Source organism: Capra hircus, chromosome 29 (genome assembly GCF_001704415.2).
Source record: "Capra hircus breed San Clemente chromosome 29, ASM170441v1, whole genome shotgun sequence".
Taxonomy (NCBI): domain Eukaryota; kingdom Metazoa; phylum Chordata; class Mammalia; order Artiodactyla; family Bovidae; genus Capra; species Capra hircus.
The window spans coordinates 1,837,505-1,861,252 of record NC_030836.1 but is presented as its reverse complement, the minus strand read 5'-3'; the positions used below and the strand labels follow the sequence as shown (position 1 = coordinate 1,861,252).

Here is a 23,748-nt window from a genome sequence, read left to right as displayed (position 1 = left end):
CTCCGGAGTGCCTCCCATCTGGAGAGGAGGACAGCCCTCTGCGTCTCCTCACCTCTCTGTTTGGTGTAAATTGCCCAGGGAGTTCATTGCTTGCCCAAGGGCATGGTCTCAACATGCCAGAAAGACACGTTAGTAGAAAGTTCAGAAGTGCCAATCAACAAGCCCCATCACTCTCCCAGCAAATATCAGATCAAATAATTGTCCCTTAGCAAAGAGAATTAGTGATTACAGAGATTACATTTCACATTCTAGGCTGCTTCCCCAAGGAAATGGTTCCGTCAGTAAAAATTATGTGATGTGCCCAAGAGGGCCTTATTTATTTGCCCTCATTGGAAAACGGTGTTCCACCCAAAGGGGACAAGTCTTGACAACTGAAACCTATACCTCAAAGGGCTTCTTTTTCATTTATCCCAATAATATCTTTTTTTACTGAAGTACAACTGATTTACAATGTTGTGCTAGCTTCATAATAACATATATACATATATATATTATTTTTCAGATTTTTCCTATATAGGTTATTACAGTGTATTAAATATAGTTCCCTGGGCTATATGGTAGGTCCTAGCTGTTTATCTGTGTTATATCTAGTAGTGTATATCTATTAATTCCAAATTTCTAAGTTTTCTCTCCCACTGATTTCCCCTTTGGTAGCCAGAAGTTGGTTTTCTATGCCTGTGAATTCATTTCTGACTTGTACATAAGTTTCTTTGTTTCATTGTCTCAGATTCTACACCTAAGTTATATCATATGATATTTGCATTTCTCTGTCTGAATTACTTCACTTAGCATAATAATTTCTAGAACCATCCATTGCTTTGAGTGGCATTATTTCATTTTTCTTTACAGCTGAGTGGTTTTCCATTGTATATATGTACTATTGATTTGTCTTCATTATTGATGTATTGTCAATGGACACTTAAGTTGCTTCCCTGCCTTGGCTATTATAAATGGCGCTGCTATGAACACTGAGGTACATGAATCCTTTCAAATGAGGCTTTTCTCAGGACATACGCCCAGGAGTGGGATGGCTAGATCATGTGGCAGCTTTGTTTTCAGTTTTTCAGGAAACCTCCTTAATGACTCTTCTCCTTAATGTCTTCACCAATTTGCATTCCTACTAACAGTATAAGGGGGTTCCTTTTCTCAACACCTTCTCCAGGATTTATCACAACACTTCTTTTGATTGTAAGCTTTTCTGTAATACACAACACTTTCCTGTGCCTTTTACAGTTGACCGTGATCCACAGCCCACCCATGATCGCATGGGCTATTGCGAAGCAGCTTCCATGATGTCTTTCTGGTTGAGTGCTGACTCTCACCATGTGATGCCAACCCCCTAACACATGTGCCTTTTGACCTCTTACACCTTTCTTTTTCCATAGCTGTCTTCTCTACCTCTTATTCCTTACTGTTATTTCTTGTTGTCAGAATCTGTTGGGATGCTGAAATTGTGCCTAAAATAGGAGCATGTAGATAGACCCTTGTCTTAGGCATTTGGTGGCTCAAAAGGTAAAGAACCTGCTTGCAATTCAGGAGACCTATGTTTGATCCCTGAGTTGGGAAGATGCCCTGGAGACAGGATTGGCTACCCACCCCAGCATTCTTGCCTGGGGAATTCCATAGACAGAGGAGCCTGGCGAGCTACAATCCCATGGTAGGAGTCCATGGGGTTGCAAAGAGTTGCACATGACTGAGTGAATAACACTTTAACTTTCACAGACCCTTAGTGTGGCCCAAGCATCTTCTCCTCCAATCTGTGTGCCTGAACTTCTGATAACTCCTGACCTACAGCTGCATTTGAGATAGTCAAGGTTGCTGCTGTCAAGGTAGTTAGAAGCCAGTGGGGAGAGAAAATGCACATTTTTACAGATGAAATAGAACACGATTGTTCATGAGAAGGCACCTAGCCATGATAGCAGGTGCACTGGGAATTCATATTAGGTGAGAAACCTTGAAGAAGACTCACAGAATAGGAGAAGCTGTAGCTAGGCCTCAGAGGACCGTGAGAGCGGGCACATCCCCTCCGTCACGCATCCACTCCTTCAGGCACACGTTCAGTGAGGGTTAATGGAGCGAGACTATATGCAAGGCTGTGTTGCAGGAGCAGAAGACACAGTATATGCGCCATGCAAGGTTTCTGATCTCATGGATCATTTGTATGTGAGAGTGAAGACAATAAAAGGGAAAGAAACAAGAGCACATCAGAGGGTAGAAACAGCTGGAGACACATAAATGGAGAAATAGGAACCTTCTGATACACACAGAGGGGAGGGTCTCAGGGGCTGCGCCCGAGAAGGCGGCTGGGAAAGGCCCCAGGAGGAGCTTGGACGGTGGGAGGTCTGTCCACGGGCACAGCAGAGGAGCAGCTCTCCAGCGGGGGGCCGGGCAGGAGCGCTGAGCATGGGGTCTGCTCAGCAACAGAGGGGGCTGTGAGGTGGGAGCGGGGACACCCAGGGCAGAGGGGGGCTGTGAGGTGGGAGCAGGGCAGGTGGGGAGACGGATGTAACACAGGCAAAGCATTCCAGGCAGTGTCTGTGAAGGAAGGAGCATGGAGTGCAAGGCGTGTGTGTGTGTGTGTGTGTGTGTGAGAGAGAGAGAGAGATGGAGGGAAGGAGAGAGAAGGGGAGGACAGAGACAGGGAGAGGGGGGAGAGGCACGGGGAGCTGGTCTGGGCAGCGTGCTGGTGAAGGAGGTAAGGCTGGAGGGAGGAGGTAAGGCTGGTGAAGGCGGTAAGGCTGGTGAAGGCGCTAAGGCTGGAGGGAGGGACACCAGTGTGTGGAATCTTCGAATGGCGTCTATTACATATGGTGTAAACTTCTGTAGCTGAGAAGGCTGAACTTCTGTGTTTATCCTTCTGCAAAACAGCTTAGAGTTGCGATTCACACCGTTAGTGCCAAGGCTTGATTGCCTCTGAGAGTTCACATAGAAGAGACTGCACCGCGCCCAGTTTCTTAGTCCAAAATTACTCATCCTGAAACTCTGCTGGCACGTGCACTCTGTGAATCTGGGGCTTTGGAAGACGCACCTGGGCCGGTTCCAGCCAGGTATTTAGAGCACATTTGGTTCTGCTTCTCTCCCTGGAAGAATAAGCAGAGCTGACATTTCCTGAGTGTATACCATGTGCAAGGCCTGGCCTCCTCGCTGATGTGTGATCCCTTATGTAAAATTCCCACGCCTTTCTGTCTCACTTTTGCACAACACACTGGGGCAGTTCGATTGTTCAAGGTGGCAGATAGTGAGAGAGTCAGGACTTGAGCTCCGGCTGCTTGCCCTCTGAGTCCCTGTCTCCCCCCACGCTGCCTCCCCCAGGCTTTCTGTTCCGGCTCAGATGCTCAGGGACTTGAGTGTGGATGAAGCGCGTGGTCCATCTGAGAGGCCCAGGCCGACTGCCACTTGGCACTCCTGGCTGGCTGTGCAGTCCGACCCTCATCTGCTTCTTTCCTTCTTTATTAAACAGCTTCTGGAATCTCCTCCAACCCCAAAGCAGCTTCTTCCTTGATAGAAAGATAGTAGATATCTAATACTTGACTTATTAAAAAGAAGGAGAACAGAGTACAAGGTTTGTGAGCCCTTGAACAAAAGATTCAGTAGATCCAGGGTTGGTGGAAATTTTCATTTCATTTAATTGTTGGCTCTGCCATGTGCCAGCCAAAAAATAAAAATAATCCTGGAAGCTTTGACATGCTTTTCAGCAAAGATTTACTAGCCGTGTGCTGTAAGGAAGGTTCATATTGCAAAGACTTCATTACTTTCAGTGTGAATACTGTGAGACAAGGCGATAAATCATTTAACTCAGACCTTACTAATCAGAATTAATGTACAGAAGTCTTGTGTTGTGGCTTATGTTTTCTCAGTAGTTCTTGAACTTTGGTAAGCTTCTAGGTCATCAGTGAGAATTGCAGGCTCTCTCCAACTCTCTGGCGTTGTCCATCCACCCCTGTGGTACCTGTGCTTGTCACGTGCTATCTTGGGAAAAGCATTTCCAGGATCACACAGTTCCATAGTGACTTTTGCTTTCCTTCCAAAGGACTATAAAATATATGAATGAGTTTGGCCAAGTTTGCAAATCATCAAAGACTCCATGATAGGAGAATAATGTTTGTTCACCTAAATTCTCAAGGTTAATTGCTTGCCCATTTCAGTTAAAAATTTTTGCTTTCTATCAGAGCCCCATGAAATCAACCTGTGCCTCAGTTTCAACAAAAAGTTAGAATTTCAGAAGTTATACATTGCTCATAAAGGGATAAATTCCATTTAAATCTTTAGATATTTAGATTGCTTAAAAAAAAAATTTTTTTTCCACTCAAAGTCCTTACTAGGGTCTGCTTCTGTCCCAGTAATTTCTGTACCCTCAAGATCTCACCTTATCTTTGGATTTTTCACAGCACCGAACACCAAGTTTTGTAGGTAATAGGTGTTTATAATATGTTTGTGAAATTGAACAGTTCACCAGCTTGGACTTAAATAACTAGCACCTCCTACCAAAAAGAAGCATAATGTATGCTTTTATGATATATTTTTCTTCCTGACTTTGGCCCATTACAAGACCTCTGTTTTCACGTGTACTAGATTCTTATATTCTGCATCCTGATAACAAACAAAAGATACATATTTAATCTTGCCTTAATGCTCAGTCTGAAATACCCTCCCTGGGACTGCCCTGGTGGTCCAGAGGTTAAGACTTCACCTCCCAGTGCAGGGATATGAGGGAGAATGCTGGTCAAGAAGCCAAGATCCCCTGTGATTTGAGGCCAGAATACCAAATATGAACAACAGAAGTCATATTGTAACAGATTCAGTAAAGACTTTAAAAATGGCGCACACCAAAAATAAATCTTTAAAAATAAAGTATCTTCGCAGCTACTTATATACAAAATGCTAATTTCCCTATGTAGAGGAGAGGAGTTTCCATTTACAGTGAAATGAATGTCATATATATATTTCCTTGAGGGTCTGCCTCGGGATTTATGTGTGTTTTGTTCTGTAAATGTGTCCATCCACTGTGCTGATGAGTTTTCAGTATTCCGACCCAGAGGGGGAGATCCCTGAGAGTGTACCTCCCAGGGTAGCATTGCTAAACAGATAGGAAAATATTTTTAAAAATACATTATATAAAGCAAATGTTAATACAGACCAGTTTGCAGGTAAGGGTTATTTTCTTCCTTTTTATTATGAATTTGTGCTTGAGGAGTGCAGAATAACCTTGTAAACCTAATTATATTCAATCATACTTTAATATCTTCTACATCTCCAGCACCAGGCTGGGAATCACAAAGAAATAAACGACACAAGAACTGACCTCTTTCAGGGGTGTTTAGTTCATAATCCTCCCTAGGTGTCCTCCAATCCCAGTCTTACCCCCAAACCGAACTGTGCTGAACCTCATGACCACTCACTGCTCCAAGAGGATTTCCTTGCAGTGTTTAGATTTTGGCATTCGTTGCTCTTACGTAATATTTGCTCATCCTAAAAGGCAACGGCACCCACTCCAGTACTCTAGCCTGGAAAATCCCATGGATGGAGGAGCCTGGTGGGTTGCAGTCCATGGGGTTGTTGAGAGTCAGACAGGACTGAGTGACTTCACTTTCACTTTTCACCATCATGCTTTAGAGAAGAAAATGGCAACCCACTCCATTGTTCTTGCCTGGAGAATCCTAGGGACAGGGGAGCCTGATGGGCTGCTGTCTATAGGGTCGCAGAGTCAGACACGACTGAAGTGACTTAGCAGCAGCAGCAGCTCACCCTACGTCATCTTACTCTGTTTCCAGCAGCAGGGCTGGACTCCGGGGGCGGATCTCTGGCCCCTGCCTCCTTCACTGCATGGTGCCCCCAGTCCTCAGAAAAGGCAGGGAGTGGGGATGTGCAGAAATGCTTGGGGCAGAGGGTTCTGGGTCAGCCAGGCCTGAGCTCAAATGTGGGCTCGGATATGCACCAGCTGACAGTCCACGAGCAAAGCGTTTACACAGTTTGAGCTTGTAATTCCTCATCTGTAAATATAAGGCCTCCTGCAAGCTGTTCATAAAGAAGGCAATGAGATCAGTGTGCACAGCCTCAGACACGGTGCTTGGCCGGCAGTCTGCGCTCGGGGCCTGGAGCGCTAACAGGACCAGGAGTGTCCTGTGAAATGCATTACCCCAGTGCCTCCAAGATCGTGAATAAGTCCCCTTCCAACTGCCTTCTGCAGAATTCCTGAGAGGCAGAGGCCTACATCATGTCTTCTGAAGTCTCACACCCACCTAGTCTGACAGACAAGAGGGCCTTGGCAAAGAACTCCGCTCTTGTCTAGGTGACAGAAGCAGGCTAGCTTTCTCCTACCAAGGGTTTAGCCATCAGCAGCGTGTGTGTCAAGGACGGGTGTCCTGGCGCACCTGGGGGCCGTGCTTCTTTGATATCCAGGGTGGGCTGGGCAGTGACTGGGCTTGATGGGCCCTCATCCTGTGGTATTGCCAAGAGCTGGCTCTTACCCAGCCGTGGGCATGGCCCTGCACAGCAGTGATTAACCAAGCAAGCCTGATCTCTGACCCCAGACAGGTATCAACTGTGGGGCAAGATGCTTCAATAAATGCGCATTAGTAAACACTGGGGAAGAAGAGGGTGCTATGAGAAAAAGTAAAGGGAAAGAACTTTCTCTGGAAATTGCTCCCTGGAAATTCAGAGAAATCCCCTCTGAATGTACAAATGGCATCATGATAGTTGAAAGGACTCACAGGTCGCTACTTTGTGTAGTTTACACAAATCACAAAAATTATACTTTGCAAAAAAGTAAACTTCACAGTAATGCACTGAAATAGCCACTATTTTCCCGTTTTTATAAAGGAGAAAACGGAAACTCAGGAAGGGCCATTCTTACCCACGTCAACTCAAATGAAGGCCAGACCTGGACTGCCACCAAGACAGTCCACAGTCCTGGCCTATAGTCTGGTGATCTCTGCGGTGCTTCTTGCCTGGGCCCATTTGCCCCCATTGCCGAAAAGCGTTAGTTTTCAGTACGGGTGAGCAGCCAGCATGCTAGAGTGAGGCAGACAGTAACTTCAGTGCACACAGAATGTCATCTTTTCGCCAAAAGCGCCTGTTCTCTCCTCATTTACAAGCTGAATGAGCTTGTGGTGAAGTGTGGTGAAGTGTCTGCTTTTTCCCTCATTAGGCCGTTAGCAACTGGTGACTGAGTCCCGGGCCTCAGCCCCCTCCAGTTTTCTACTTAGTTTTTTAAAGTCAAAAAGCCTCAGTGTTTTCTCAGTGCAGCAAGTTATGAGGTTTCCGTGACTGCAGTGTTTAAGCCTCATAATTTTGTCCCAAGAGTTTCTTAATGAGGTTTTTTTTTTTTTTTTTTTAATTACTAAGCAGAGGATTCTGTTCTCATTTGGGATGAAGCCACATCCTCCCTTCCAAGCCTGCATCATCCCTCCTCCTCCCAGGACAAGAGGGCAGTCTGCATGTCCTCCCGAGAACGGCCTCTTCTCTAGGTGAGGGGCCCACCTGGCCCGCCAACCTGCAGCAGGGGTGGGCTGCTGCCACCCCCTGCCTCCTCTTGCCAGCTCACCAGGGGACATGCATCTCCGTGCGCTGAAATGAAAGCACTTTTCATTTGTTGAGTAAAGCGCTCTGTGCCCATCACGCTAACGGCTTCATGTGCAAGGTGTCATTTAATCGTCACCAGTTTTCTGAGGTCTCCATCATTCAGTCACGTTTGCAGGTTGAGGAAACTGAGCCTCAGGATGGTCAGCTGATTCACTCCTGACGCAAACCTGCTGTTGCTGCCGCTCAGTCGCTCGGGTGTCAGACTCTTTGCCGCCCCGTGGCCCGTAGCCCGCCAGGTTCTTCTGCCCATGGGACGCTCCAGGCAGGAACACTGGAGAGGGCCGCCATCTCCTCTTCCAGACCCGGGGATCAAACATGCGTCTCCACGGGTGCTGCATTGACAGGCAGATGCCTTCCACGAGTGCTGCCTCGGAAGCCAGACCCAAGCCTGGCTCTGTCTCATCCCCGCCTGGTCCTTACTGAGTTTCTGTGGACTTTGGAGCAGATGTGGGTGGGAAGTACCCATCCCCCCCTCCACTTTCTTATCATTTGCTTCACTGTTGGTCCCCTTTCCCAACAAAGACAGGGACGCGGGGAAACGGGGGCTGTCGCAGGACCCCTAACACATTGTTGGATTGCAGAGCAGCTGGGTAGCTTTCTACATCTTCGTCCTCTGTTCTAAGCCACCCGCCATCAGCAAAGACTGTCGTCCAACCGCACCATCCCACTCGTGACCTTAGTTTTCGCCTGGCTAGTCTATTGTAGCGTCTGTATTTCTTGATTGGGAGCCCACTTGGTATTTTTGGTAGATGTGAATTTTCTGTGATGCTTAGAAAATTTTCTTGGTGATCAGTGTAAGTGCTGGCTGGGATGTACTCGATGAAAATTTTCCCCATGGGGACCCATCATTTCTCATGTAATCTCTCACCTCTTTCTGTACCGCCTTGGATGCTTGGTGGATGCTGACAGCTGAGACTAAGAGAGAGGGAAATGACCAGCTCCAGCAGCTAGCTGTCAGGCATTTGATCAAAGAAACATGGTAGCAATTACACTGCTTTTTAAAATTAACTTCTAGAGACATTTTCATACAATAGTTAGTTAGTAACAGGGTACCGTGTCTCCTTGGGAAATTTTATGTTTTTCCCACTGTTTTCAAACTAGCTTAGAAGCAAATGTTTAGGAATTTCTTGCATATATGAAGGGATAATTATTGTTTGGCTGTTCAGTCTCCAAACAAATTAACCAGGCAGTACTATATTTTAAACATGTATTTAACAATTACAATGTTGTTAATTACAATTTAACAATCCAGTGTTGATCATCCTCTTAAATACCATGGGATTAAAATCACCCCCATATTTCATGTATTATCATAAACTTTTCTTGGCATGTAAGTCACATTAGTCAAAAATGATTACTGATTTCTCATTTACATTTTCTCACTTCTCAATTTTCCATTTTAAACATAATTTACTTTTCTTGCTGATTGATTTGTGAGTCAATTTCTATGTATACCTGTGAGTAAATACAAGTATGTGTTTGGTCACCCTTAATATTACTGATTTCCAGTCTCCATAGCCCTGTCCAATTTCCTTTATCCCGATAAGACTCTGAACCAGCATCTCTCATATCTACCTAAATTTCCTTAGATATGTGGTTCAGTAAACAAAGAGTGCCGTTCACTTTGGAACATTTATCTTTTTCACCTTAAAATGAAATACCATGACATCTAACTTTGTGGTTGAGGTTTTAAGTGTGTTCAGGAAATTAAAACCTGGAATGCCTGCAGGAGCCATAAGATAATGATACATGGATGATAAGTGTAACAAATTTCACATATATCTGAAGGAGCTGAGTCATCATTGCCTTTTTGCTGTGAACAAATACCAATTCCCTGACCTTAAAAATCTTCAAACATTAAGTTAATGCATTTTATTTCCACTTCCAGTGAGTTGTTTGAGGCAATATTACACACATGACTTCTGATGGGTTTTATATTACCGAGATATTGATACTTGCCAACACTCAGTTAATTTACTTTTCATTTTCAGCTCCTTACAGAATGATATGCTGTTAGTTGTTACTTTTCAATCTGTGTTCACGCTTTCATATTGCAATTACTCAGCTTTTAATAGAAAACGAAATGGAAAAATCCTACTTGGGTGTGAAATATGTGAATTTGCAGGTTACATATTTTCTGCCTGTGTCTTCTTTTTGCCTCCTACCTCAAAACTTCTCCAGTCTACCTCTCTCTCCTGACAGCATCCTGAAACAGGATATAGCTTTTCGATCAGGCTAGCTGATTGCATAGGCACATTCCTGGGTAATTATGCCTGTAAGAAAGAGGGAATTAAAAAAAAAAAAGCACAACCTGATAGCGGGATAATGAACTTTATGAAAATATAGTCCTAAGTCCATCAATTAAAAACAACTTGTATCTAACTGGGCAGTGTGCTTGTTGCCTAGGGAACAGCATCTTAGCCAGGGAAGGCGGAAGTAACCACAGAGAGCCAGCCAGCCAGAGAACACTTGGAACCTCCCCTTTGCAGAAGCTTTGAAAAGTCTGGAAGTAAATGGTTGCATGGCCCAGGCTTCCAGACGCTACAACGTTGTGGCACAGAGCAAGGAAGGGAAAGCATTAAATGGAATCCTTTCCCAGAGGTATCTCCTGATTTTTTATTTTTGTGTCTGAGGTTTAGAAATGCCATTGTTTATAACATAGCTGTTTCACTTTGCCTACATTTTGAGCAGATGTATCCTTGCCCACTTACTGAGCAAAAGGCCTTTGCTTCCCCGCTGGTCCTTATTTATTCATGATTGCTCAATAAATAACTGTGGGTCCTTGGGTTCTCAGAACTGGAAGGCACTGTGAACAGCGCTTGTTCCATGGAGTGTCTCTGCAACTTCCATAGCAGAAATGAACTTTTAAGTAACTCCTTGGGCTTCCCTGGTGGTTCAGATGGTAAAGAATCTGCCTGCAATGCAGGAGACCCAGGTTCGATGGCTGGGTGGGGAAGATCCTCTGGAAAAGGAAATGGCAACCCACTGCATTATTCTGTCTGAAAAATTCCATAAACAGAGGAGTTTGACAGCCTACAGTCTGTGGTGGGGTCACAAAGAAACAAGACTGACACACCAACACTTTGGTAATAACAGCAAAGCATTTACAGAAGCATCAAGTGGCGGGGGGTGGGGGGGTGGGGGAGGGCGGTGTCTGAAAGTTTCTGGTTCATATTTAGTGTAAATATAGGTGAAAACCTGTCTGGAATTTGCAGGTTGCTCCATGTATCTGCTTTGTGTGTATCTGGGGATGTGTGTATATTTGAGGTGAAGCACACGATCCCTGGTAGAACCTGAATGTGGATTTGATTTGTGTGTTCATCAGAAAAAGCGCACCAAAAACTCAATCTGGCTCAGATACTGTCTGAGTGACCTGGTGGCCGAAACAATATATTTTGGTATCAAAGATTGTTTGGGGACTAAAAACCAAAGCTAGAGATCATATACAAAAGTGAAAAACAGTGATTATGACAGTTGTAAATAAAAGTTGGTTTGTCATAAATAAACTTAGGGTTTCCAAAGGGGAAAAGGGGATAAATTAGGAGTTTGGGTTAGCAGATGCAAACTACTATATATAAAATAAATAAACAAGTCCTACTGTACAGGGAACTATATTCATTACCTTGTAGTAAACCATAATGGAAATGAATCTGAAAAAGAATATATAATGTATATATAACTGATCACTTTGCTATATGCCTGAAACTAACACAACATTGTAAATCAACTATACTTCAATAACATGTGTTTTAAACTTTTCAATCATCTTGTGGCTAAAAGAGCAGACTGGATGGATGGTGTGTGTGTGTGTGTGTGTCTGTGTGTGCATATCTACAATTTAAACACACTTTTTCCTATTAACACTATTTCAGTTCCATTGTACAAATGGGCCTGGGAGATGTATCATTTCTCAATCTCTGGGTTCAGACATTGAATAATTGACATTGAACTTCTTAAAATTGGCAGACTAAAGTTGTCTTTCTTTGTTAGTAACTGAAATGAAGAAATTTTTATTAAGTTTGAAATGTCGATAATTCTAGAAATGATTTTCCATTTAGCCTTTACCTTTTTCTACATTAATAATGCATCTTTAAGCAGATTCCTTTTGAAATTTTTCTTTACTTAATATAAACTTTATTAAGTCAATATTATGTGAAATTTTGAGCTAATTTAATTTTGATTGAGCTCATTTACTATTGCATTGGTATAAAAGATTGGTAACTATACTAAAATAGTACAGTAAATTAACAGTAAAATCTATACTAGAAGGAATTTTTTAGTCATCCTTATAGTAGACATTTACTGAGCATCTAGTCTATACACAGGCTTTTTCAGATTATTCTTAAAGACACTGTCTTTTTAATTATTATTATTTTGTTTTAGATACTGGTGGGACTCTGCAAAGTAAGACTAATGAGTTCTACCTTGGTCCTTAAAACAAGTTTGTGTTAGCTCTGAAACATCCTGATAGCACTGATTTTTGCTGCATTATATAATTGATAAGAACAAAGCTACCTGCCTTTAAAGATATTCTAAATTTCAATAATTCGCATATTTCAGGCCAGTATTTAGGCTCAACTTCTCCTGTTAGACTTTTTAGTGTCTTTAAAACATTTTATCTTTTAAGTTACAAGCTTCAGATCTCACTCTCTTTAACTATAAAATCTTGATTTAAGTGTCTTGTCCTCAGGGAAACTGTGTTTAGCATCTCAGATCAAGTGAGGTTCCCTTCTTCAAGATCTCAAACCACCCTATGGTGGTTTCAAAGCACTTACCATAATTGAAAGCATACCATTAAATATATAATTTCTGTGCTTCCCTCTCCCCAACCTAAAAACCTCACTAGGTAAAGACTATATCCGTCTGACACCAAGAGAAGGCCTGGCACCCAGTAGGCACTTAATAGATACTCCCAGAGGAAGAGAGTGAACGTGCAACGACTGTCACTGGTCCCAGTCCTTGGCTTTCTGCTGGTCTCTCCCTTGCCTTCCTTCCTGGCCAATCAAATTTAAGTGGAGAATATTTCAAAATCCAGGATTAAAGAGCAATTAAACCAAGGTTGGTTTCTTTCTTTGACTTTGAGTCTCTAACATGTCCTATTTTGCTTTTGATCTTCAAAAGTTTTTTTTTTTTTTCCCCTTAATGAAGAATTAGCAGATGGCCACATAAGATTATTGAATGACTGTCTTCTTTCTGAAGTTTCAATATACACTGGTAAAAGTGAAAGTGAAAGTCACTCATTCTTGTCCAACTCTTTGCAACCCCATGGACTGTACAGTCCATTGAATTCTCCAGGCCAGAATACTGGAGTGGGTAGCCTTTCCCTTCTCCAGGGGATCTGCCTGAGTCAGGAATCAAACCAGGGTCTCCTGCATTGCAGGTGGATTCTTTACCAACTAAGCTATGAGGGAAGCCCCTAAAGTTGCTCAGTCTTGTCTGACTCTTTGCGACGCCATGGGCTATACAGTCCACGGAATTCTCCAGGCCAGAATACTGTAGTGGGTAGCTGTTCTCTTCTCCAGGCGATCTTCCTATCCCAGGGACTGAACCTAGATCTCCTGCATTGCAGGGAGATTCTTTACCAGCTGAGCCACAAGGTGGTATAGGAATAATTGGAGGAGGAAAGAGATCCAACTGCAGTGGTATCAACAGAGATCCTTCAGGAGGAGGCCCCAAGGGCCAAACATCCCTATCCCTCAGAAGAAAGAAGGCCAGAGGAGCTGAGACTGTGTGAGGGCACCTGCCCGTCTGCTCCCGCTGTGAGGCCTCTAACACGGTGTCTTACCTTGCAGTGTCTCAGTTTCCTCACCTTCAAAATGGGGGAAAATAGGACGTACTGCATAGGGCAGTTTGAAGGCCAGAAGAGATAGTACATGAAAGTTGGTTAACTGACACAGTACTAGACACACTGGGGCCGCCCGGGTGGCTCAGCGGTAAAGAAGCCGCCTGCCAAGCAGGAGACCTGAATCCAATCCCTTGGTCAGGAAGACCCCCTGGAGACGGGCATGGCCACCCCTCCCAGTAGTCTTACCTGGAGAATCCCGTGGACAGAGGAGCCTGGTGGGTGACCGTCCATAAGGTCACAAAGAGCCGGACACGACTGAAGCAACTTAGCATGCACACGCATGCGGGCACCTTGGGGACACTCAATAGTAGCTACTTCATTGCTCTCCCATATTTAGAGTTAACCAAAAATAAGACCATCTCCACATCTTTCTTCCCTTGCTTTACTTGTTAAAGTATTCCGTACAAAAACATTTTGATTTTGCACTAAACCATTTTTTTCTCTTTGTCCCAGAATAACCATAAAAATGACAACTGGTTGCTTATCTCCCTATCCCACCCCTACCAAAGCCCCCATTTTGCAAACTGACTCTGAATCTGTACCTGATAAGAGAGTGATAAGAATCCATTTTATCACTTTTATGAATGGGTTTTTTTTTGTTTGTTTTTTTGTTTTTTTCCTCAATTAGAGAAATGGGAGAGAGCTGCATACTATAGCAGGGCTTTGCGAGCTGGTTAATTAGGGAACATAGACACAGCAGGGAAAAAAAGACACAGAAGAAAAACAGAAAGAAATGAGAGCAGGGGCTTCTTTTATCTGAATTAAGCCAGGATTTAGACGCAGTTCTGTCAGAAGGCTTGTCTTGATGTGCGGAACTGAATTGATAAAGGCTGGCTGAAGAGAAGGGACCTCGACGGAGTTAGAGAGAAACGATGGCATCCTTTCTCGTTGCATAAATGTCTCAGCGCCTGTTCGGAAGCAAACCCCTGGCTAACTTAAATTCTAGTGAAGGGACAATTTAAGTGCATACTTTTTGTGGCGTGAAATTAAATTAGAGATGTTCTAAGGAAGTGCGGCGTGCAGTTCACAGGTTGGAAAGGTGGCCCCAGTTGGAGATATCAGGAGACACTGCCTGAGAGACAGTGGCATCGCAGATGGACCTGGAATGAGGGCAGCAGGTTTTTTTTTTTTTTTGCTTCTGATTGAAGTATGTAGCTGATTCACAGTGATGTGTTAATTTCTGTTGTAGAGCAAGGTGATTCAGTTTTACACATTTACACATTTCTCTTTATATTCTGTTCCATTAGATTTATCTCAGGAAATCGACTATAGTTTCCTGTGCTATAGAGTAGGACCTTGATGTTGATCCCTTTGATCTGTAATAGCTTGCATCTACTAAACCCAAATGCCCAGTTCATCCCTCTCTCTCCCGTGGTAACTTCCTTGGTAACCACAAGTCTGTTCTTTGTGTCTGTGAGTCTATCTCTGTTTTGTGGATAGATTCATTTGTAGATGTCCGTGGTTTTGATAAGTCTGAGAGGGTACTCTAGGCAGAAGGAAGAGTATGATCAAAGGCACAAAGGTAGGTAGTAAGGGAGAAATAGTGATGCTTCCGCTAAGTGTGAATGTGTATTATGCAGGTGCTGGGAGGGAGAGACTCAGTTCAGTTCAGTTCAGTCGCTCCGTTGTGTCCGACTCTTTGCGATCCAATGGACTATAGCACGCCAGGCCTCCCTGTCCATTACCAACGCCTGGAGTTTACTCAGACTCATGTCCATTGAGTCAGTGATGCCATCCAAACATCTCATCCTGTCGTCCCCTTCTCCTCCTGCCTTCAGTCTTTCCCAGCATCAGGGTCTTTTCAAATGAGTCCGTTCTTCACATCAAGTGGCTAAAGTATTGGAGTTTCAGCTTCAGTCCTTCCAGTGAACAGCCAGAACTGATCTCCTTTAGGATGGACTGGTTGGATCTCCTTGCAGTCCAAGGGACTCTCAAGAGTCTTCTCCAACACCACAGTTCAAAAGCATCAATTCTTTGGTGCTCAGCTTTCTTTATAGTCCAACTCTCACATCCATACTTGACTACTGGAAAAAACATAGCTTTGACTAGATGGACCTTTGTTGGCAAAGTAATGTCTCTGCTTTTTAACAGACTCTCTAGGTTGGCCATAACTTTTCTTCGAAGGAACAAGTGTCTTTTAATTTCATGGCTGCAGTCACCATCTACAGTGATTTTGGAGCCCTCCAAAATAAAGTCTGTCACTGTTTCCATTGTTTCCCCATCTATTTGTCATGAAGTGATGGGACTGGATGCCATGATCTTAGTTTTCTGAATGTTTAGCTCTAAGTCAGCTTTTTCACTCTCTTTCACTTTCATCAAGAGGCTCTTTAGTTCTTCTTTGCTTTCTGCCATAAGGGTGGTGTCATCTGCATATCTGAGGTTATTGATATTTCTCCCAGCAATCTTGATTCCAACTTGTGCTTCATCCAGCCCAGCGTTTCTCATGATGTACTCTGCATATAAGTTAAATAAGCAGGGTGACAATATACAGCCTTGACATACTCCTTTTCCTATTTGGAACCAGTCTGTTATTCCATGTCCAGTTCTAACTGTTGCTTCTTGACCTGCATACAGATTTCTGAAGAGGCAAGTCAGGTGGTCTGGTATTCCCATCTCTTTCAGAATTTTCCAGAGTTTGATGTGATCCACACAGTCAAATGCTTTGGCATAGTCAATAAAGCAGAAGTAGATGTTTTTCTGGAACTCTCTTGCTTTTTCGATGATCCAGTGGATATTGTCAATTTGATCTCTGGTTCCTCTGCCTTTTCTAAAACCAGCTTGAACATCTGGCAGTTAATGGTTCATGTATTGCTAAAGCCTGGCTTGGAGAATTTTGAGCATTACTTTATTAGTGTGTGAGATAAGTGTAATTGCATGGTAGTTTGAGCATTCTTTGGCATTGCCTTTCTTTGGGATTGGAATGAAAACTGACCTTTTCCAGTCCTGTGGCCACTGCTGCATTTTCCAAATTTGCTGGCATATTTAATGAAGCACTTTCACAGCATCGTCTTTTAGGATTTAAAATAGCTCAACTGGGATTCCATCAGCTCCACTAGCTTTGTTCATAGTGATGCTTTCTGAGGCCCACTTGACTTCCCACTCCAGGACGTCTGGCTCTAGGTGAGTGATCACACCATCATGTTATCTGGGGCGTGAATATCTTTTTTATATGGTTCTTCTGTGGGAGAGACTAACAAAGCTTTAAAAGTAGCATGGGGTCATGGAGTAAACTGTACTTACTATACTGAGAACAGCTCCTATATTTGGAGTCTCTAAAGTTCTTAAGATGAAAATCAGAGCTCTTATCAAACTTAAGGATCACCTTCTTGGGTTCTAAGGCAAGAGCTTCCTGCAGCTCATGCTGGAGTTTAATAGGTCTATATGTGCATCATTTCTATGTTGTTGGTCTTAATATATGTATTTTTGGAATGATGTGTCTTGCACTTCTTTGGTTAGGAAGACTTTTGAAGTCACTGGACTAGGTCACTCATAGTTGTTACTTCTTAACCTCTTCCTTTTTCTTCATTTGTGGAGTTTTCTAGGTTTTCTGTTTAGAACTTAAGAAAACCAGAGAATTCATTTAAAACACCTTTATTGAGGATGAAAATATTGAGTTCAAAAGCAATTAAGTGTAAAGAAATGAACTGTTCTAAAATAATGCAATTAACTTCTAAGCTAAGTTTAGATTGATTTAAAAAGCAATAGGAAGGGGAAGAATGCTTCAAACTCCTTTTTAAATCATTATCTTTCAGTATTCATTTTTGAAAATTGAATGAGCACATCACACACACATATTCATATTTGAGGATCAGTGAACGTTTCTCTCGTTAACTCCTCTAGGTTACTCTCCAAATTCATCTTTCAGCATCTATTTGGGAACTGGCAAAGGAGAATGAGGCAGCTTATCCCTAAGAAGTTCCTTCATCAAAGTGTCAGACAGCTTTACTGAGAAGCACATAGGAATCAATGAGTAACGAAATACTTGTTTGCTTATTTTTAAGTTGTACATTTCTGTCATTTTAAGTGTATTAACAGTTGTACACCCATCAGCGCAGCTAATTTGAAACCATTTTCATCAGCCCAGAAACAAACCCTGCACCTGTTATCAGTCTTTCCCCACCACCAGCCTCACAGCCTCACACACTTCCACAACCACAGACTAACTTTCTCTCTTTATACGTTTCCCTACTCCAGACATGTCACGTATCAATAAATAGTCATACCATATAATGTATGGTTTTTATGACCTGTTTTCTTCGCTTAGTATAATGTTCTCAAGGATCATCTGTGTTGCAGTTTGTAACAGTTTTTCATTTTTTTATTGCAGGGTAATATTGCATCGTGTGGAATATTTTGTATGCTCTTTCATCAGTTGACAGACATTTGGACTTTTCTACTTTCTGGTTGTTAGGAATAATCCATGTACAAGTTTTTACGTGACTATATATTGCCACTTCTTTTAGGAATATACCTAGGAGTGGATGTGGTCACATGCTTAATTTTCGTTCATCATTTTGAGTAACCACTAGATTGTTTTCTAAAGGCTCTCTGCCATCTGACCTCCCTGCGAGCACTTACCTCCTCACCATGGCTTGCCTTTGTCTGTTATTGTTATTCTAGCCATCCTGCTGGGTTGGAAGCAGCGCCTCACTGTGGCTTTTGCTTACATTTCCCTATGGCTAATGATGTTAGCTGTCTTTCCGTGTGCTCATTGAGGATATACATTTCTTCCTTAGAGAAATGCCCATGTAGATTCTTTGCCAGTTTTAATTGGGTTGTTTGTTGTTTTACTGTTGAATTGTAAGAGTTCTTTAGATATTCTGGATGCAAGTTCTTTATCAGGTAGGTGATTTGCAAATGTTTTCTCCTAATCAATGGATTATCTTTTCACCTCCTTGATGATAGTCTTTGAACAGCAAAAGTTTAAAATTTTTGAGAACTTAAATTTATCTCTTTTCTTTTGTCACATGCTCTTCGATGTTGTATCTAGGAAGACTTTACCTAATCCAAGGTCATGAAGATGTAACCCTATATTTTCTCCCAGGAGTTACATAGTTTTAGCTCCTGCATTTAGGTCTATGATTCATTTTGAGTCTTTTTTTTGTTTTGTTATAATGGGAATAGAGATTCAACTTTCATCGTTTTCATGTAGATACTCAGTTGTTCCTTTTCATACTGTCCCTGGGGTTCTCCGCGCAAGAATACTGGAGATAGCATCACCAACTCAATGGATGTGAGTTGGAGCAGGCTCTGGGAGATGGTGGACAGAGGAGTCTGGAGTGCTACAGTCCATGGGATCTCAGAGGGTTGAACATAACAACTCAGCAACAACAACACATTCAGTTGTCCCAGAAGCATTTGTTGTATACACTGTTCCTTTGAGTTGTCTTGGCTTGTTTATTGAAAATCAGTTGATCACGAATGGAAGGGTTTAGTTCTGTACTCTCAATTGTAGTCCACAGAATTATACACCTATCTTAAGACTAGTACCACACTGTTTTGATTATTGTAGCTGTATAGTAAGCTTGAAATCAGCAAGAGTGACTCATCCAAGATTTTTCTTCTCTTTCTGGATAGTTTTGGCTCTTTTGTCCCTTGCACTTCCATGTGAATTTCTAATATCAGTTTGTTAATTTCTTAAAAAAAAACCCAGCAATAATAACTGGGACTTTGATGGATATTGTATGAATCCTTAGGTCAGTTTGGGGAGTGTTGCCATCTTAATAGCATTTAGTCTTGTGATCTATGTATTAAGGATATCTTTCCATTTATTTGTTTTCTTTAGTTTCCTTTAACAACATTTTTTAGTTTTCAGAATAGAAGTTATACACTTGTTGATTTCCAAGGATTTCATTCTTTTTGATGCTGTTGCATATATAATTACTTTCTTAATTTTGGATTGTTCATTGCTGCTGCTGCTGCTGCTAAGTCGCTTCAGTTGTGTCCGACTCTGTGCAACCCCATAGATGGCAGCCCACCAGGCTCCACCGTCCCTGGGATTCTCCAGGCAAGAACACTGGAGTGGGTCGCCATTTCCTTCTCCAGTGCATGAAAGTGAAAAGTGAAAGTGAAGTCTCTCAGTCGTGCCCGACTCTTAGTGACCAAATGGACTGCAGCCTACCAGGCTCCTTTGTCCATGGGATTTTCCAGGCAAGAGTACTAGTGCATATAAATTCAATTGATATTTTTGTGTTTCGTCTTGGATCCTATAGCCTTGCTGAACTCATTAGCTCTAATATTTCTTTGTGTATTCCTTAGAGTTTTCTATATACAAGATCATGTCATCTACAAATAGACGTAATTTTAATTCTTGTTTTCCAAACTTGATGTCAGTTATTTCTTTTTCTTGGCTAATTGCCCTGGCTAGAAGCTTCAGTACAATGTTGAATTGAAGAACATATATCCTTGTCTTGTTCCTGAACTTAGAAAGCATCCAATCTGTATGTATTATGTTAGCCCTGGGGATTGTTTGGATGCCTTTTATCAATTTAGGAAGGGCCCTAATATTCGTAATTTGTTTATTGTTCTACTGATGAAAGGGGTGTGGAATATGTCAAACACTTTTCTGAATCTGTTAGTATAGTCATATGCTTTTTGTTCTTTAATCTATTGAAATAGCATATTATATTAATCAATTATCAGATCAAACCAACCTTCTATTCCTGGAATAAATCCCAGCTCAACATGACACTCCCCTTTAGACACTGCTTGATTCAGTTTGCTAGTGTTTTGTTGAGAAGTTTTGCATATATATTTATAAGAGATATGGGTCTGTTCTTTTCTTATTATAGTTTTGGCATCAAGATAATACTCTATAATGAGTTGGGAAGTGTTCCCTCTTCCCGTATTTTTTGGAAGAGTTTGTGAAGATTTGAAATTAATTCATGTTTAAATATTTGGTAGAATTCACCAACGAAGCCATCTGTACTTGGTCGTTTATTTCAGGGAAGATTTTTTAAAATTAATTGTTATTAATTCAATCTCTCTATTTATTATAGATTTATTTTTATGTCCTACTATCTTCTTTATTATTTCCTTCCTTCTATTTGCTTTCCGCTTAGATTTCTCTTCTTTTTCCAACTCCTTATAGTAGAAGTTTAGGTTATTGATTTGAAATTTTTATTCCTTTTAACCATGGTCATGCCCAACTATGAATTTCCCTTTAGGCACTAGTTTAGCTGCATCTCATAAGTCCCACCTGGGGTAAGGACACCTTTAGGCTTCCCTTGTGGTTCAGACAGTAAAGAATCCGCCTGTAATGCGAGAGACCCGAGTTTGATTCCTGGGTTGGAAAGATCCCCTGGAGAAGAGAATGGCTACCCACTCCACTCCTGGAGAATCCCATGGACAGAGGAGCCTGGTGTGCTGCAGTCCATGGGTTGCGAAGAGTCGGACATGACTGAGCAACTAACACTTTTACCTTCATGAGTTTTGGTATGCTGTACTTTTGGTTTCATTTATCTCAAAGTGTTTCTAATTTCCCTTGTGGTTTCTCCATTGACTTCTGGGTCATTTAGGACTGTATTTAATTTCCACACACATTAGGAATTCCAGTGTCTTTTTATTGTTGGTTTCTAGCTTCATTTCATTGTGATCAGAGAATACATTTTGCGTGATTCTAATCTTTTTAAATATATTGGGTCTTGGCTTATGTCCTATCCTGTTCCATGTGTTCTTGAGAATACGTAATTTGTTGCTGAGTGATATGTAGATGTCTCTTTGGTCTGGTTAGTTAGTTTATAGTCCCGTTCAAGTCTTTGTCTCCTTGTTGATATTTTCCCAAGTTCTTGAATGGAGTGTGTACTTTGACACAAGAATCTCAGTAGTATAAATTTTATATTGACTTAAGCCTCATTTTTTTTTCACCTTTCTCTTCAGTAGCTTCCTGTAGCAAAATTAGCTTAGCTTTACTTTCTTAACCAAATTTCAATCATATTACCTCCTCAGCTAATGAGGGGAAATTTTGGTTGATTTCTTTTATTTAGTACACTCTCAACATACCATTACTTTTAAAAATTCTTCTTGCAGTTCACATTTTTAATTGAAGTTTTAAATCAGTATGCTTATTTCCTTAAAAGACTTTTTTTTTTTAATTTTTGTGCCATTTTTTGTTTCCTCTGTCACTGCCTTAGTCTTTTTAGGCTGCTCTAACAAAATACTGTAAACTTGCTGGCTGAAATAACGGACACTAATTCTGGAAGTCCAAGTTCTAGAGGCTGGAAGACCAAGATGAAGGTGCTAACTGATCCAGCGTCCAGTGAGAGCTCTCTTCTTGGTTTGCAGACAGCCACCCTCTCATTGTGTCCTCACAGGATGAAGAGCAGAAAGAGGCTTTTTTTAGGCCATACCATGTGGCATGTGGGATCTTAGTTCCCTGACCAAGGATTGACCCTGTGCCCCCTACATAGGAAGTGCAGAGGCTTAACCCCTGGGCTGCCAGGGAAGTCTCAAGAGGCTTTTTTTTTTTTTTTTTTCCATAAGGACATAATCCTGTCATGAGGACTCCACCCTCATGACCTAATTGCCTCCTAAAGGCCTCATCTCTAGAAAGCACGTTGGCCATTGGGGTTTCAACATATGAATTTGGAAGGAACACAAACATAGTCCATAACAAGTACCATCCTAAAGCAAGGCTTGTCCCTGGAAACTGCTTCCTAACTTGACTACAAAATTTAGCTCTTCCTCTTATCCCTGAAAATCTCTTCCCAGTCAACCAGGGAACATATTTACAAATGCTCTGGGTTCATCAGGGAATCAAGAGTATCCAAACAGAAATGGAGGTAGCAGAAGAAATTTTATCTTGTGTAAGAAGTTGAGGAAAAATAAAAATTAATTTTAAGATGAACAGAATGAGATTAAATTAGATTAAGTAGATTAAATCACCAAAGCTTCTTGCTTATGCTTGAGGTTTATGTTTCATTTCTTTCCCTAATGTTCCTCCTTGAAGTGTTGAACCTCCTCTAAACAGATCAGTTCTTTAGGGAGGATGGAGAGAATCACCCACAAGATACTTGGCAAAAGCGTCACTGTGTGATTTGGCTCTGTCCTCCAAATGCTGTTGCAGCATCATTAATTTCCACAGCACAAATAGCTCATGACCGTCTTGTTTCCTTTGCCATCAATGATCAGGATGGTTCTTGTACCTATCCTTTTACCTTAAAGGCTTGTCTTTGTATTTCTGTGCTGTTCTCTGGATGTTCATGGTTTCTAAAGTCTGTCCTTTGGATTGCTTATATTCCTATAAGAATGGCATGAAAGTTATACGAGCCTATAGCCAAACCCATGCTGTATAAATATTCACAGTTGTTTCTTATGACTGGATCAGCAGAACCCCTCTATCAGAAACCCCTGGGATTTCTGTTTAAAAATCAGATTTAGGCATGGTGAATCTGAGTCTGCAGATTCACCAAGAGTCTGCGTTTTAGCAACCCACAGAATTCTAATATATTCAATTTTTAGACCTACACTTAGTGGCTCATCATGTACGTACCCCATCGTAGGTAAGAATTCCGCTCTCACCATTAGCATACAGCACCTTAAATTTTTTGTGGAATATAATTATGGAAGAGTTCCTGAGATTGTTGTTGTTTAGGCACTCAGTTGTGTCTGACTCTTTGTGACCCCATGGACTGCAGCATGCCAGGCTTCCCTGTCCTTCACTGTCTCCCTGAATTTGCTCAAACTCATGTCCAACTGAGTCAATGATGCCATCCAACCATCTCATCCTCTGTTGCTCCCTTCTCCTTCTGCCCCCGGTCCTTCCCAGTGTCAGGGTCTTTTCTAATGAATCGGCTCTTTACATCATTTGGCCAAACTATTGGAGCTTCAACCTCAGCATTAATCTTTCCAATGAACATTCAGGACTGATTTCCTTTAGGATTGATTGGTTGAATCCTCTTGCAGTCCTAGGGACTCTTAAGAGTCTTCTCCAACACCACAGTTCAAAAGCATTGATTCTTTGGCGCTCAGCCTTCTTTATAGTCCAGCTGTCGCGCCGATTCATGACTACTGCAAAAACCATAGCTTTGACTAGATGGACCTTTGTTGGATCTTTGTCTTGAGATTGGTCTCTCTTATCAGTGCGGTTGTTTTCATACTCTATGTTGGTTACTCTATTGATCCTAGACAATATTTCCAATAAGCTCTTGCTGAGCAGTTCTTTGGGGGCAGTAGAGTATGTACAGCAGCAAATGTTTAGACAGGCAGATAGAGAGACAGAGGGTGATTCCATTGTTGAGTGATTCTGATTGTGAATCCATCATTGCTGCCTCCTCAGCCTTGACTTCTGGGGAGCATGCGAGGCTTTCCCTTGTGATAAGAAA

At 41.9% G+C, this 23,748-nt stretch overlaps 1 protein-coding gene across 1 annotated transcript in view; it reads left to right on the top strand.

The window, feature by feature from the left end:
- Nucleotides 1–23,748, top strand: part of FAT3 (FAT atypical cadherin 3) — a 656,439-nt gene that overhangs the window by 280,599 nt on the left and 352,092 nt on the right. The window lies entirely within an intron of this gene.